The following is a 15,814-nucleotide window of genomic DNA, read 5'->3' as shown; positions in this document are numbered from 1 at the left end:
GAACCAGATGGACCATGTTTTTTTTTTCATTTTAGCAATTTCTGTGTTCTATTAATCCTTGTGTATTGAAAACCATTTCTTTGCATGGAACAGCTTTCCACCGAATTACTATTATAAATTTACTTCAATTAATACAATTACCTAAAAAAAAAAATTGTATGCAGCGTGCATATTGTCATCTTTGCTTAAAGAACAACCATGACCTATTTTTCTTCTCCTGCTTAACGATTCAGTAGATAATTGCAGTGTGTGAAGTTGTACTAAGTTGTACAGACCAGGAAGGTTCCACGTTTGATCATTGCTGAGTCAAATGAGCTCAGTCAGGATGTGGTGTGTTATTACAATGATCCTCAATATCCCTGGGCTAAGGAGGCAAAAACTGGCAGGGTTCCCATTCTTACATCGATCTACCAATACTTGCCAGAAGTGCACATTAATCAGGCTTGGCTATGCACATCATCATCATCACAGGCAGTCCCTCAAAGCGAGGATGACTTGCTTCCACGCCAAAAAGGGATGAGTTCACAGGTGTTTCAATGAAGGACCGAATATTCCAGATCCAGAACTACATCTTGAAGGGTGGAAGATACCTGTGCTTGGATTTTTTTTAACATGTGGTGGCCATTGCACACCAGCCATCACACGGGCTTGACAGAGCTAGGTCTTGGTCCAGTGGCAAGGATTACCCAAGACGAACGGAGACCAGCTCTGCTGCACAGACCAAGCATGCACACATATTGCACTGTGGGCTGGCTCGTGCTGCCCCTGAGCCCTCGCCTCGTTTGGGCCGCAGACTCACACCTCTCCTGGGCCCCGGTCATGTCCTTCTACAAACTCTTGCCGCTCCTTCGCCCCTCCTGCTGTGCCTGCCCCCACTGCAATCAGCAACATGACTTCGCAGCCGTCGCCCTCCTGCAGTGGTATGCCGCTGCACGCTGCTCCCTCTGATAGCCCCGGCCTGCTGTTAGTCTTGCGGGCCGGGATCGGCTGGGCCGCCGCACGCTGCTCTCTAATGCAGCCTTTCAATCTATTATTGAGGATGTGGTAACATGCCATATATTTCCAGTATCTATGCACAACCCCATGGTTGAATCACTCACTATCTAGACTAACGCAAGAACAACCACTTGGCTGAGGTGGTAGTTGATCACAAGTGTGCATGAAACTGTAACTGAATATGATTCACTACCTTCAAGAGACGATGGATGTATTTTTGAAGTGTTTTCCCAACAAACTAAGATTCATCTTGTGAGCAAATAAAACAGTTTCACACACCACTGTGGCCGGGAATGGATTCTCAGCAGGGGCAGTATGTCTGACTTGTCCACTCATCAGCATTGCATGGCCCTTTTAGGTATTAAGTCACAGTCCTTTGTTTGTAATCCTTTGACTGTCAGTCCAATACACAGATCCCAGAAGAGATTGCTGGAACAGCAACATCATCCAGACACACTGTGCACATCATTATTGTAAAACTGGACCATAATCAAAAAGAGTTGTCATCGCCATAACGGAAATGGATTTCCCTGCCTACAGTATTAAATTGAAAATAACCCGAGTGACATTTTTGCCTGCTTCATTTCTCTTGTAGTCCTCCATAGAGTCACCAAAACAAGTAGTTTGAAGTATTTTTTTTTTAATCAAAAAGCAATCATTACCTCAGATGCAGTTATACAATGAATCTAGAAGTTAATATTTGTAGAATGGACAAGTAACTTTGTTCTCAGTTATTTTTTCCACATCACAAACAAATTTATATTTGAAACTCTTTGATAAACAATGAAGCAGACAGATTCTAATTTGAGTTCCATTCATTTTTCACCCACCTAATACTGTTCGCATGTTCCAGGATAGCATGGTTAACTCTTTCACAGCCAGACAGCTGAAGAATTGTGATTACCTTCAGATGCTTGCAAATAATCTCAGAAGGATAATTGTAGCTTCAGAAGGAACTGAGATGTCCAACAAAAAATTAATTTAAAATAATGGACAAACTTTGTGAAAGGATAGTAGATGTCAATACTTTTTAAGCATATATGCCAAAACCTATGAGTTACTCCAAATGAATAGCTGATGATCTCTGGGATTGATTGAAATTTTGGCAATGGCGTTAGTGAATCTCCTTACCTTTTTCAATATCACTATGAACATCTGCCAGCTACCACGGAGCTTTGAGCTGCACATCCTACAGATCTGTCACCACTGTAAATAAGTGTCCCCCCAACCAAGTCTTCATATTCCCTTGGCCCTGGAGCAGCTTTTTCAATCCCCTGTGTGTGTCCCTTGAGGATAGGGCTTCCTCCATCCTCTGCAACTGTGTCTCTTTCTCAATAAATCTGGTAATAGACAATATATGGGCTAGAACCAGAAAAAAATTACCATGAAAGCTTCTGGATTAGTGTAAAAATCCAAATGATTTGCTAAAGTCCTTCAGGAAAGGGAACCTTCCCCCACTATCTGGTCTGACCTATATCAGAGTCCAGTCCCACACAAATGTGGCTGACTCCTAATGCTCTCATGGCAATTAGAGATGGGTGATAAATGCTGCCTTGCCAGTGTAATCCATATCCTGAGAACATTTTTTTTAAACTCACTGCCTGTACTGAATGATGTCGACACTTCTGGACTTGTAGTCCAGCACATTTTGGAAAGGGAGAGTGGGGAGGGGTTGGGGGGTGCTGAGGGAGTACGGCAGAGGAACCAGCAGGTGCGTTAAAAGGAGTACACAAGGTCTCCACCTGAAGTGATTTAAAAAAATTTACAGTCTGGAAGGTCTTAGGTGGAAATAACAATTGTATTTCACAGGGTAGCATTGAGTATGCAAATCTAAAATAAACTTTAAAAAATGTTCAAGAACAGAATTGTAAAATGTAATATAGTTGTGTCTATCTTCACAGCTCGATGTTGCCTTTCTCTGCTTAATCATACCCTGACCCAACTTCTATATACATGCACTTCCCAGCAGCGATCACTGGACAGCTTTCAGTGATGGGAACCATGACTACTTATTTTTCACTCCCCAACCCAGGAACATGGAAGTCAATTACAACACTGTTACAAAAACCCATCAATTCAAGGACAGAACCAGGAAATACCTGGTCTGTATTCCTCAGTAAACATCACACATATATCCACTGAGATAGCTCCAAGATCACATGCCAGCACTGGAAATTCAGAACAGTCAATCCACTGTAGCAAGCTCAGTAATTCAACGAAGCAGGTCCACAGTACACCAGAGCACAGTTAATGACTGACCGTCCAATCTGACTAATAGAACCTGAAAGGGTTGACCCATCACTGAGGGCTGAGCTTCTTCCCACTTGGCTCCTGATAAACCAGCAAACCAATACCAAACAGGTAGTGTATTCCTAGTTAGAAAAGCATCAGGAAGCTTAGCAATGCTCTGAATCAGTAAGCTGCACATTTTCAACTGGTTAAACTCCAACCATACCTGTGCTCACACTTGTAGGTCAATAAGCCTTGGCTCTACCAATCTGCACCTAAGCTCTCTGGACTTGGGTAAATGGAGTGTGTCCTTATGGTGTATACACTTTATCAAGCAAACAGAAGTTCTACAGATCATAAAAACAGAAAATGCTGGAAATCTCAGCCGGTCAGGCATCATCTGTGACAAAGGGTCACAGACCTGAGAAGTTAACTCTGTTTCTCTCCACAGCTGCTGCCTGACCTGCTGAGATTTCCTTTATTTTCCTTTTTTATTTCAAATTCCAGCATCTGCAGTATTTTTCTTTTGCATTAGAAGTTCTACAGATGTAAATTATTCAGCAGCTGAGATTCGAGACTGTTAAACATGGGGTCTCCATGCATAGCTGACCAAATGGAAAACACTGAACAACTGGAGCTCTTTTTGCTTTAAAAGTTTAGAAGACATTGAGGTTTGTGAAGTGGAAGAAGTGAGTTCACATCTGTGCTTCCCGACATGCTAAGTTTGCAACAGTAGCTTTATTATATACCAACAGTCAAATATGAATTTCCTAATTCCTAGAGAACTCTAGAGCAGAATTTGGTGGAGACCTAGGACAGGTCATTCACACACTCTCTTGCAGGAGATATTTGCTACCCAGACACAAAACGACACGGCTCATATAAAAAAGCTGGAGAGCATTTTGAAAAATAAAATGTTTCTTAAAGGGCCTTCTTAAAGCCTTTATTGAAAAGTGTTTATGAGAAAAAAAAAAAGTTTTACTCAGAAGCAGAGATCATGAAAATATTTCTGGTTTCAACTTCCAAATGAGAGTTAAACAACATTAAACTTTCCGATCAAGCTGAGACCTTTGGTCTTGGAGAGCTACATTTGACGTATGATTTCAACACCATGTTTATCAAATTGCAAGCATGAAAATCTAGATGTGCTATAGATTCAAATATAAATGCTTTCAAAGAACTGTTTGATACTGTGTGCTGTTCCCTCACTTCAACCTTAAAACAGCTTCAACTAGGAATGTGCCAGTAGCAGCTGTGCCATATCAATTTACTTTTAGTTTGGTATTAATGAGCTACTGCAGGTAATTCCTTTCAGTATGGCTATCTTTGCTGTCTCTGATATAAAGGTCACTTTGAGGGACTGGTCTTCAAAACACTCTTTTCCTCAGGCGGCCGAAGGCTGCACTGGCGCACTGGAGGCGGTGTTGGATCTTGTTGTCAATGCCTGCTCTTGTTGATAGGTGGCTCCCGAGATATGGGAAGTGGTCCACTTTGTCCAGGGCCACGCAAACAAGCCAAAGGTGGGCAGAGGAAACGTTACAAGGACACGCTCAAAGCCTCCCTGATAAAGTGTGACATCACCACTGACACCTGGGAGTTCCTGGCCACAGATTGCCCTAAGTGGAGGAAGTGCATCCAGGAAGGCGCTGAGCACCTCGCGTATCGTCGCCAAGAGCATGCAGAAATCAAGCGCAGGCAGCGGAAAGAGCGTGCGACAAACCAGCTTTCCCACCCACCCTTTCCCTCAACGACTATCTGTCCCATCTGTGACAGAGACTGTGGTTCTCGTATTGGACTGTACAGCCACCCAAGAACTCATGTTAAGAGTGGAAGCAAGTCTTCCTCGATTCCAAGGGACTGCCTATGATGGTGATGAAAGGTCACTTAACAGCACTGCAGGTAAGTGTGGGGTCATCCAGTGCAGAAATATTCCTGCACAAGACTGGTAGTATCGAGGCCTGTCATGTTATTTCCATCTCATTTTTCATAATCTAATTTAAATTAAGTACTCATTTAACATAAACGATGCACAGTTCATTCATCCTTTAAGTTAAAAAAATCCTTTACAAAAAAAAACCGTAAACTTGGAAAGGCCATCATCCATTAATGACTGAATGCACGGAAGCTATCAATACCAGGATTAGTAAATTATTATTCTTTCTCTTTGCACCCCCACCCACCCCAATGTTTGAGTGATGCCGGATATTTCCATCCACTGACCCAATTAACTTCTTACCAGCACGAGTTTCACACTGTGGCCTACAAGTCAAAGTGCTTTCCTTTAATGAATGGGGAGGGCAGCATTGACACCCAATGAATCCAAGGACAGTTTACCCGCAGAAACTGACCCTGGTTCAACTTTCAGCACATTGACTTATTATTTTTTCGAGGATAGAGAGAAAAAAGACAATTTCGCTACCAAAAGGTCTGGTCAGCCCGAGAAGGTTGGGGATCTGATCCTATTAAAGTAACAGAATGGATCTGAAGAATTTCGGTCCCTGAGAATTGAATTTCAAGCAGTTGCGCAAACCATCACATCAAGAGTTCATATTTCAAAACAAAAATGCACACGGAAGGTCTGCAACAACCCTTGAACCAAATCCTGGTCCACGGCCACACACCAGTGAAGCAATCTCGGGTCAAATGCTCTCAAATTCAAATAAATAATCTTCACTTTTAATCTGGTGCGTTCTCTGACCACTTGAGATAAAATGAAGTTCCGCCTCATACGTTGTAACGTGTGCTCGGTTTCAAATATAACAACGTCAGAAACTAAATTTAGGAGACAGCAGATTTGGGAGCGGAGGAAGGGGCTTAAAAATAATGTTGCTTTAATTTAAAATAAAAAAACAGAAAATGCTGGAAATACTCAGCAGGTCAGACAGCATACGTGGAGAGAGAACATTTCAGGTCCATGATCTTTGATCAGAACTGGTTTGGTTTAATTTATCTCTGCGTTACTAATCGTCGTGTTGTTTCCCCTTATTAACTGAATCCAATTTTGCAGAGGAAACCCTGGATGTGCATATTACAGCTCCTTTGCAAAACCACTGCAACTGGGATTTCCATGTTCATATGAGGCATAATTTTTGTTTTGGGGGAAAAAAAAGCTTTTGTAAACATACCACCAGGTCGGCATTCGAAGAACGCACACCCTGCGATAAATAAAAACCCCGAAACATTTTAAGTTCATGATTATGCGAAACAATGCAGTTTCCCCCGCATCAACACACTGCACTCCAAAACTCGCAGCACCCAGTCCTCCAAGGTCACCAAGCAAAGTCACTCAGCTGCTGAAAGTTTAGCAGCACCACTCTGCACAATGTTTTCAGAGTTTGAGCGAGAGGAGGGGGTTAGGGGGAGTGAACAGTACTTTGCAGGAGTTTTAAACAGTTTACTTTGCATGAGTTTGTCCAGTTGATCCTACCCCAACACGATTGCTGTGCACCGGCGATCACTTGCACACTGGAACACTTGAGAGTTACTGATTTGGGATCTACTGCAAATAGAATGCACGCTCCCTGGAGTATTTCTCTCTAGCTGGAATATTGGAGCAGACCGTTTCACCTGTCTGTGCACCACCAAGCCGCAATGTGCATCGTCGAAAGGGTTACATTTTCAGCCTAAGTCTACCAAGGGTTAACAAAGTTTAAAATGATCAAGGCATATTCCGGGTAAAACGCCCTTTCACTGAACAACAATCAAGTGGTGCGCTGCATGAATGCATCGAATAGTTCATTAAACAGTTCTCCCGGCACTGTTTATGTTGTAATTGGACACAGACCCTGACGTCCCCTGGCTGTGCACAATACTAAACATTCACATTGCATAATAAAGGAGTCTCCCGCTGATCACAAACTCGAGAGGCAGCTCTTTTTTTGGCAATGCCGCAACTCCTGGCACTTGCATGCACGCTGCAGGCCTGCAGATCTATTCCAAGACACAAACGTATGAAAGAATAATAAATCACTTAATGACTGTGCTCTATCGCCCGAACACTCTTTTGCAATGCCCTCCAACAAAGCGAGTAATCTGCGCGGCGCATTGACCAAATTATGCATGCACTGAAAACAAATGCAATCATTTAGTTTTAAACAAAGTACCAAACATTTCTTACCTTGCAGTTTTTCATATACTGACGTCACTCAGAGAACATACGATATGCAACTGCACCCATAATCCTGCAATGCCTTTAACAAATTAAAGGGAGACGGCCCCAGAACTGCGAAATCTGTGACATTTAATCAACCTATTTATGGAACGTATTACAATACTTGTTAGTGTTATATAACCGTTGCCACGTTTCTCCGTGCAATATGAACGATGGAGCGGATCCGAAATTAAACTCAGTTAATTACTGTCCAGGGAGAGAAATTATGACCACATTTTGTTAATTACGAACTCGTGAACATGATCATGTCAACGGTGTGAGGACAAATGCACTATTAATTGTTTCTGTACCAAAGCAAAATTTATATCCTATTAGTTTAAGATAAAATATGGATCAAACACTAATTAATTTTATTTTGTGGAAAAAGATGAATTATGGCTCAGTTGATAAATGTGTCTATCATATTTCCTTTTCAACACTGTATAGACAATAAAGGCTCTGACTTGTGTACAGATAGCTCAGTGTTTTTTGAGCAACATTACAACCAGAGAGTAACAAATAAAAGCAGGCAATGAAAAAGATTTGGAACTTTGGAACAGGAGTACGTCACTCAGACCATCGAGCCTGTTCCACCATTCAATGAGATCATGGTCGACCTGCGAGGGAGCGTCGAGCAACGGCCCAGGAACAGCGTGGAGGCCACTCTAGGGAGCAGCACGAGCTGGTGCAGGGGAGCGACAGCTGTGACGAGGGCGACTGGATTGGATGTCACCATAACCCAGGTCGGTGATTGGAGTGTGGGCAGGTATAGCAGGAGCGGTGAAGGAGCGGCGAGGTCGGGGCGAAGGACCAGTGAGAGATTGCAGAGTGATGTGATCGGGATCCAGGAGAGGTGTGAGTTCGAGGCCCAGAAGAGGCGTGGGCCCAGGGGCAGCACGGGCCAATATGTGTGCGCACTAGGTCCGTGCAGCAGAGCTGGTCTCCAGTCATCTTATTTAACCCTTGCTACTGCACCAAGACCTAGCTCTGTCAAGCCCGTGTGGTGGCTGGTGTGCAACAACCACCACACGTTAAAAAAAATCCATGCACAGGCATCTTCCACCCTTCAAGATGCAGTTCGGGACCAAAGCTTTGGAATTCCCTACCTAAACCTCTCCACCTCTCAACCTCTCTTTCCTCTTTTGCTTTCTTTAAGACTCTCTTTAAAACCTACCTCTTTGGCCAAGCTTTTGGTCATCTGCCTTAACATCTTCTTATGTGGCTCGGTGTCAAATTTTTGTTGTTGTCTTATAACACTCCTGTGAAGCGCCGTGGGATGTTTTACTATGTAAAGGCACTATATAAATATAAGTTGTTGTTGTTGTTATACCCTTGGCTAGCTAAAATCTGTCGATCTCAGATTTAAAATTATTAATTGATTCAGCATCTACTGCATTTTATGGAGAGAGTTCTACACTTCTACTACGCTTTGCATGCTGCAGTGTTTCCTAACTTCTCTCCTGAATGGCCTGACTCTGATTTTATGGTTATGATCTCTTGTCTTGGACTCCCCCACCAGTGGAAAAAGTTTCTCTCTAACCTACCAATTACTTTCAAAATCCTAAAAACCGCAATCGAATGACCTCTTCACCTATATTTCAGGGAATACTAGCCTAGTTTATGTAATCTCTCCTCACTTAAGGAAGGATATACTAGCTTTGGAGGGGGTACAGAGACGATTCACTAGGCTGATTCCGGAGATGAGGAGGTTACCTTATGATGATAGATTGAGTAGACTGGGTCTTTACTCGTTGGAGTTCAGAAGGATGAGGAGTGATCTTATAGGAACATTTAAAATAATGAAAGGGATAGACAAGATAGAGGCAGAAAGGTTGTTTCCGGGGAGACTAGAACTAGGGGGCACAGCCTCAAAATACGGGGGAGCCAATTTAAAACCGAGTTGAGAAGGAATTTCTTCTCCCAGAGGGTTGTGAATCTGTGGAATTCTCTGCCCAAGGAAGCAGTTGAGGCTAGCTCATTGAATGTATTCAAGTCACGGATAGATAGATTTTTAACCAATAAGGGAATTAAGGGTTACGGGGAGCGGGCGGGTAAGTGGAACTGAGTCCACTGCCAGATCAGCCATGATCTTGTTGAATGGCGGAGCAGGCTTGAGGGGCTAGATGGCCTACTCCTGTTCCTAATTCTTATGTTCTTATGTTCTTATGTTCTTATAATCAAACCCTTGGAGCCCTGGTAAAATTCTAGTGAATCTGCGCTGCACTCTTTCCAAGGCCAATATATCCTTTCTAAGGTGCACTGTCCAGACTCCAGATGTCGTCGAACCTGAGCTTTGTTTAGCTGTAGCAAAACTTCCTGTCCTTTACGTTCTAGTCCTTGAGTTATAAAGACTAACATTCCACGAGCCTTTTTGATTATCTTTTTGGACCTGGCTACTGCATTTTAGTGATCTGATTGCATGGATCGTTAAATTTCTTTGGGCCTCCACTGTTCTTAGCTTATCACCGTTTAAGTAATACTGGGATCTATCCTTTTTTGGTCCAAAATGGATGAACTCACACTTACTTACGGTGAAATCTATCTGCCACAGTTTCGCTCACTCATTTAATCTATGCAGAGTGCTGGGCCGATTATCTTGGTTGGTTGGTCCTGAAAAGGATCTTTGGTTGACATGTTCATTGCTTTCATGCTTTTCAGACCGTAAGGCTGCTTTTGAGCGTTCAGTAGTCTTCTTGATGACATTAACTGGCAAGTTCTTGGGAAACTAGCACACACAGGGAGACCACATGTAGCTTGTCATCATTACATCTTGTGACTTGTCATCAGCATATGACACTGTCTGGTGCAAAAGCCTGCTACTGAAGCTTTCAATAATCATCCATTGCCGCAAGACTCTTAGGCTTATCAACACCCTAACATGCAATGGTAAGGTCCGTGTCTATCTTCGTGACAAGGCAAGCCGAACACAGGCACTTAACAATGGTATGCCACAGGGGTCAGTGCTTGCACCAGCCTTTTTCAACAGGACATGTCCTGCACCAGATCCCGGAGGTTCGCCTATGTCAATGATATAGCACTGCTGACACAGGCATCATTGCTAAGAAAGCAAGTAGGATGCTCACAAGTGACCTGGACCTACTGGAATGCTACTTCCAGACCTGGTGCCTCTACCCCAATCCAGAGAAGACAGTTGTGTTGGCGTTCTATCTAAACAACAATGCCGCCGGGAAAGAACTCAATGTTTCCTTCTGTGGAAGGCGACTTACCCATTAACCCCATCCAAAATACCAGGGCGTCACCCTGGATAGGACTCTCACTGATCGGCCTCATCTCACCAACATCGGCCAAAAAGTAAAAACCAGGTTGAACCTGGTCCAGAAGCTCACTGGAACGTCATGGGGGAGCACAGCCAGAACATGGCACCGCAACAGTGGCCCTAGTCTACTCTGCTACAGAATACTGCTCTGCCTCATGGTTCTGCAACCACCACACAAAGATTGTGGACATGCAGCTAAACGCTGCCATGAGGACAGTGTCGGGGTGCTTAAGTCCACACCAACTGAGTGGCTCCGGTGTTACGTAAGAACATAAGAAATAGGAACAGGAATAAGCCATATGGCTCCTCGAGCCTGCTCCGCCATTCAATAAGATCATGGCTGATCTGATCATGGACTCAGCTCCACTTCCCCACCCGCTCCCCATAACCCTTTATCCCCTTATCGTTTAAGAAACTGTCTATTTCTGTCTTAAATTTATTCAATGTCCCGGCTTCCACAGCTCTCTGAGGCAGCGAATTCCACAGATTTACAACCCTCTGAGAGAAGAAATTTCTCCTCATCTCCGTTTTAAATGGACGGCCCCTTATTTAAAGATCATGCCCTCTCGTTCTAGTCTCCCTCATCAGTGTAAACATCCTCTCTGCATCCACCTTGTCAAGCCTCCTCATAATCTTATACATTTCGATAAGATCACCTCTCATTCTTCTGAATGGCAATGAGTAGAGGCCCAACTTACTCAACCTTTCCTCATAAGTCAACCCCCTCATCCCCGGAATCAACCTAGTGAACCTTCTCTGAACTGCCTCCAAAGCAAGTATATCCTTTCGTAAATATGGAAACCAAAACTGCACGCAGTATTCCAGGTGTGGCCTCACCAATACCTTATATAGCTGCAGCAAGACTTCCCTGCTTTTATACTCCATCCCCTTTGCAATAAAGGCCAAGATGCCATTGGCCTTCCTGATCACTTGCTGTACCTGCATACTATTCTTTTGTGTTTCATGCACAAGTACACCCAGGTCCTGCTGTACTGTGGCACTTTGCAATCTTTCTCCATTTAAATAATAACTTGCTCTTTGATTTTTTTTCTTCCAAAGTGCATGACCTCACACTTTCCGACATTATACTCCATCTGCCAAATTTTTGCCCATTCACTTAGCCTGTCTATGTCCTGTTGTCCCACATTGCCCTTCGCCATGACACCACCGTGTTCCATGAGATGGAACACATCATGAGTAACATCAACCTTCCCATTCACAAAGACTTGAAAAACCCACCATGAAAGCGCTTCAAATCACGTCGGCCATTCGGGAAAGAGCAGCCAATATTCATGCAGCTGGACAGAATTGTGGGACACATGCAACATAAAGAATCAGCACCTCATCACTGACCCAACAGCAGAAGTCCCTGACCTCGGTGGACAGCTTTTAACCAAATCTGCATTGGCATGTACAATGCGGCCACCTGCTCCACAAGTGGAAGATGAGGGACAACCCAAAGTGCGACTGTGGCCATGACCACGGAACACATCACATCAACCTGCCCACTAAGATCTTTTGCAGGAGGCACCTCATTTCTCCACTTGGCACCTCAGGAAGCCATTGAATAGATAGCCACGCTCGACATCCCATAATAAGCTTTTCCCGTCATGTGAAAGTAGTAATACTTAATCTATCAATTAGACTACTTACTATGCTATCTTTCTTTGTGTCATCACAAAGAGGCAAACTTGGATATATGGTGCTCTATTGCGTTATCTAAGTTATTAATAACTATAGTGAATAGTTGAGGCCTCAGCACAAACCTATGGGACACCACTAGTCACTTCCTTTCAATTCGAGTACATGCCCATTATCCCTTCTCTCTTCTACTGGCTCTCCTAACCAGGTCAACAATTTGCCTTCAGTTCCATGAGCTTTAACTTTAGCTAACAGTCTCTTATGTGGTGTTCCACACGGTATTGAGGATGGCATGCAGCCACAATTAACTTGTGCTCCAATGTATTGTGCCATGGAATAGTAGGACATGGACTTTCTGTTTCAATTCCCTACATAGTAATTTCAGCTGTGCTGTCTGGGAGAGGTACCAGGCAGCATTCGGATAATGAAAGAAAGGTACAGGAACCCCACGACAGTCTTGCTTGCCAACTAGCAGCCAGTTACAGTAACATTGATAGAGGTTGTCTTCTCACAGTTTGGGAAGTTGCATGTACTATGGAGAGAGCTAAAGAGGGAGGATAAAATCCCAACTTTGCATTCCTCTTTTCCTTCAAAAACAGGATGCATTATGCACAGTGGTCAAACATTACCTCATCTAATGCCCAAGGCAAAGTGTAAATCTAGAGTTCGAGTTGCCCTTCAATTCTAAACATTGTATACAGCCATAATATATCAGACTGAAGAAACTTGGTAACCCAAATACATTTAGGAGTAATGCTTCTGCAATATAGGTATCAGCCGTGGCTCAGTGGTAGCTTTGTTGCCTTTGAGTCAGAAGGTTGTGGGTCGGGACTGTTATATATGTATACTTGTATTTACTCTGTACAGCCAACAGAGGGCTCATCCCCTGGAGTCCCAAGGGATCCCTTGGGAGCACCAACGTATGGCCTCATGAAGAATCTGCTCACTCCAGCGAAACCCACGGAGAAATCGTACGACAATTTGTGCAAACTGGTCCGAGAACATTTGAACCCGAAGGAAAGTTTCTGATGGCGAGGTACCAGTTCTACACCGACAAAAGGTCTGAAGGTCAGGAAGTGGCGAGTTATGTCGCCAAGCTAAGATGCCTTGCAGGACATTGCGAATTTGAAGGACATTTGGAGCACATGCTCAGAGACTTTTTCATACTGGGTATTGGCCATGAAACCATACTTCGCAAACTTTTGACTGTCGAGACCCCAACCTTGAGTAAGGCCATAGCGATAGCCCAGGCGTTCATTGCCACCAGTGACAATATGAAGCAAATCTCTCAGCACACAAGTGCTGCTACAAGTGCTGTGAACAAAGTGATGTTGTTTTCGAATTGTAACATACAGGGCAGGTCACACATACCTGCAACTACACGTCCGCAGATGTCTCGGAGTTCACCATCAAGGGTGATGAATGCAAGGCCATTAACACCTTGTTGGCGCTGCGGGGGTGATCATCGTTTCCATTCATGCCGATTCAAAGAGTACGTTTGCAAGGGCTGTGGAACAATGGGGCACCTCCAACGAGTGTGCAGGCAAGCTGAAAAGCTTGTTCAACCTGCAAACCACCATGTTGCAGAGGAGAACAGATCCACAGAGGATCATGACGAACCAGAGCCTCAGATCGAGGAGGCAGAGGTACATGGGGTACACACATTCACCACAAATTGTCCCCTGATAATGCTGAATGTTGAACTAAATAGACTTCTGGTGTCAATGGAGCTGGACATGGCGTGAGCCAGTCCATCATGGGCAAAAAGACTTTCGAAAGGTTGTGGTGCAACAAGGCCTCAAGGCCAGTCTTAACTCCAATTCGCACGAAACTAAGAACTTACATGAAAGAACTGATTCCTATAATCGGCAGTGCTACCGTAAAGGCCTCCTACGATTGAGCGGTGCACAAGCTACCACTCTGGGTGGTATTGGGCGATGGTCCCACACTGCTCGGCAGGTGCTGGCTGGGAAAGATACGCTGGAACTGGAACGACGTCCGAGCGCTATTGCCCGCTGACGACACCTCGTGTGCCCAGGTCTTAAACAAACTTCCTTCGCTGTTCAAACCAGGCATCAGGAAATTCCAAGGAGCAAAAGTGCAGATCCATCTAATTCCGGGGGCGCGACCTATCCATCACAAGGCGAGAGCAGTACTGTACATGATGAGAGAAAGGGTAGAGATTGAGCTGGACTGGCTGCAAAGAGAGGGCATCATTTCCCCGATCGAGTTCAATGAGTGGGCCAGTCCTCAAGAGAGATGGCACCATCAGAATCTGTGGCGATTACTAAGTAACTATCAATCGTTTCTCCCTGCAGGACCAATACCCACTACCAAAGGCCGATGACTTCTTTGCAACGCTGGCGGGAGGAAAGACGTTCACGAAGCTGAATCTGACTTCACCCTACATGACACAGAAACTGGAGGAATCATCAAAGGGCCTCACCTGCATCAACATGCACAAAGGTCTTTTTGTTTCTAACAGATGCCCGTTTGGAATCCGATCAGCGGCGGCGATATTCCAGAGAAACATGGAAAGCTTACTGAAGTCGGTCCCGCACACCGTGGTCTTCCAGGATGACATCTTGGTCACAGGTCGGAACACAGTCGAGCATCTGCAGAACCTGGAGGAGGTTCTTAGTCGACTCAACCGCATGGGGCTCAGATTAAAATGTTCAAAGTGCGTTTTCCTGGTGCCTGAAGTGGAGTTCCTGGGAAGGAGGATTGCGGCGGATGTCATCAGGCCCACCATCGTGAAGACGGAGGCAATTGAGAACGCACCGAGGCTACAGAACGTGATGGAGCTGTGGTCGTTTCTTGGACTCCTGAACTACTTTGGTAACTTCTTACCGGGTCTCAGCACACTGTTAGAACCACTGCATGTCTTACTATGAAAAGGGGACGAATGGGTTTGGGGCAAAAGCCAAGAAAATGCCTTTGTAGAAGCGAGAAAATTGTTATGTTCAAACAAACAGATAAAAAGTATGACATAACACATTGTAACCCTGATACCAAAAAAGTTGCATTCTATTGGTAAAGTGTTTGGGCAAAAGCTTAGTGTTAAGCCACTGCAGAGAAGGCAAGGACAATATAGTGAAGAAAACTCCAGTATCCCAAGCATCACATTAGTTATTTTAAGTTTCATTAATTAAAAAATATGTACAAAATATTGAGGTACAAAATTGCATATCTGAATATTGCCCAAAATACAAACATTAACCAGCATACAATTTAATGTAAAGAAAAAGTTATTTAGGAATCAATTACTACCCTCGTTTATCAGCCAGCATCTGTTAGGTGCAACTTTCCCTTGTCTTCCAAGGAAATCTTTTTTTTCCAAGCTGAATATAGCCATTACTGTGAGCCATTACTGTGAGCCATTAAGTGAGTTTTGAATAGCTTTTTATCCAATAGCTAGTTAATGGTTACCAAGCATATGGCAATCAAAAAAAATCAACTATTAAAAATGAGTTTGGTTTGTTAATACCTGTATATTCCTCAAATCCCTAAATCACCCAAAT

The sequence above is a fragment of the Pristiophorus japonicus genome, chromosome 9, assembly GCF_044704955.1.
Source record: "Pristiophorus japonicus isolate sPriJap1 chromosome 9, sPriJap1.hap1, whole genome shotgun sequence".
In the NCBI taxonomy this organism is placed as follows: Eukaryota; Metazoa; Chordata; class Chondrichthyes; family Pristiophoridae; genus Pristiophorus; species Pristiophorus japonicus.
The sequence above is the reverse complement of the archived record's forward strand: the minus strand, read 5'-3'. Positions refer to the sequence as shown.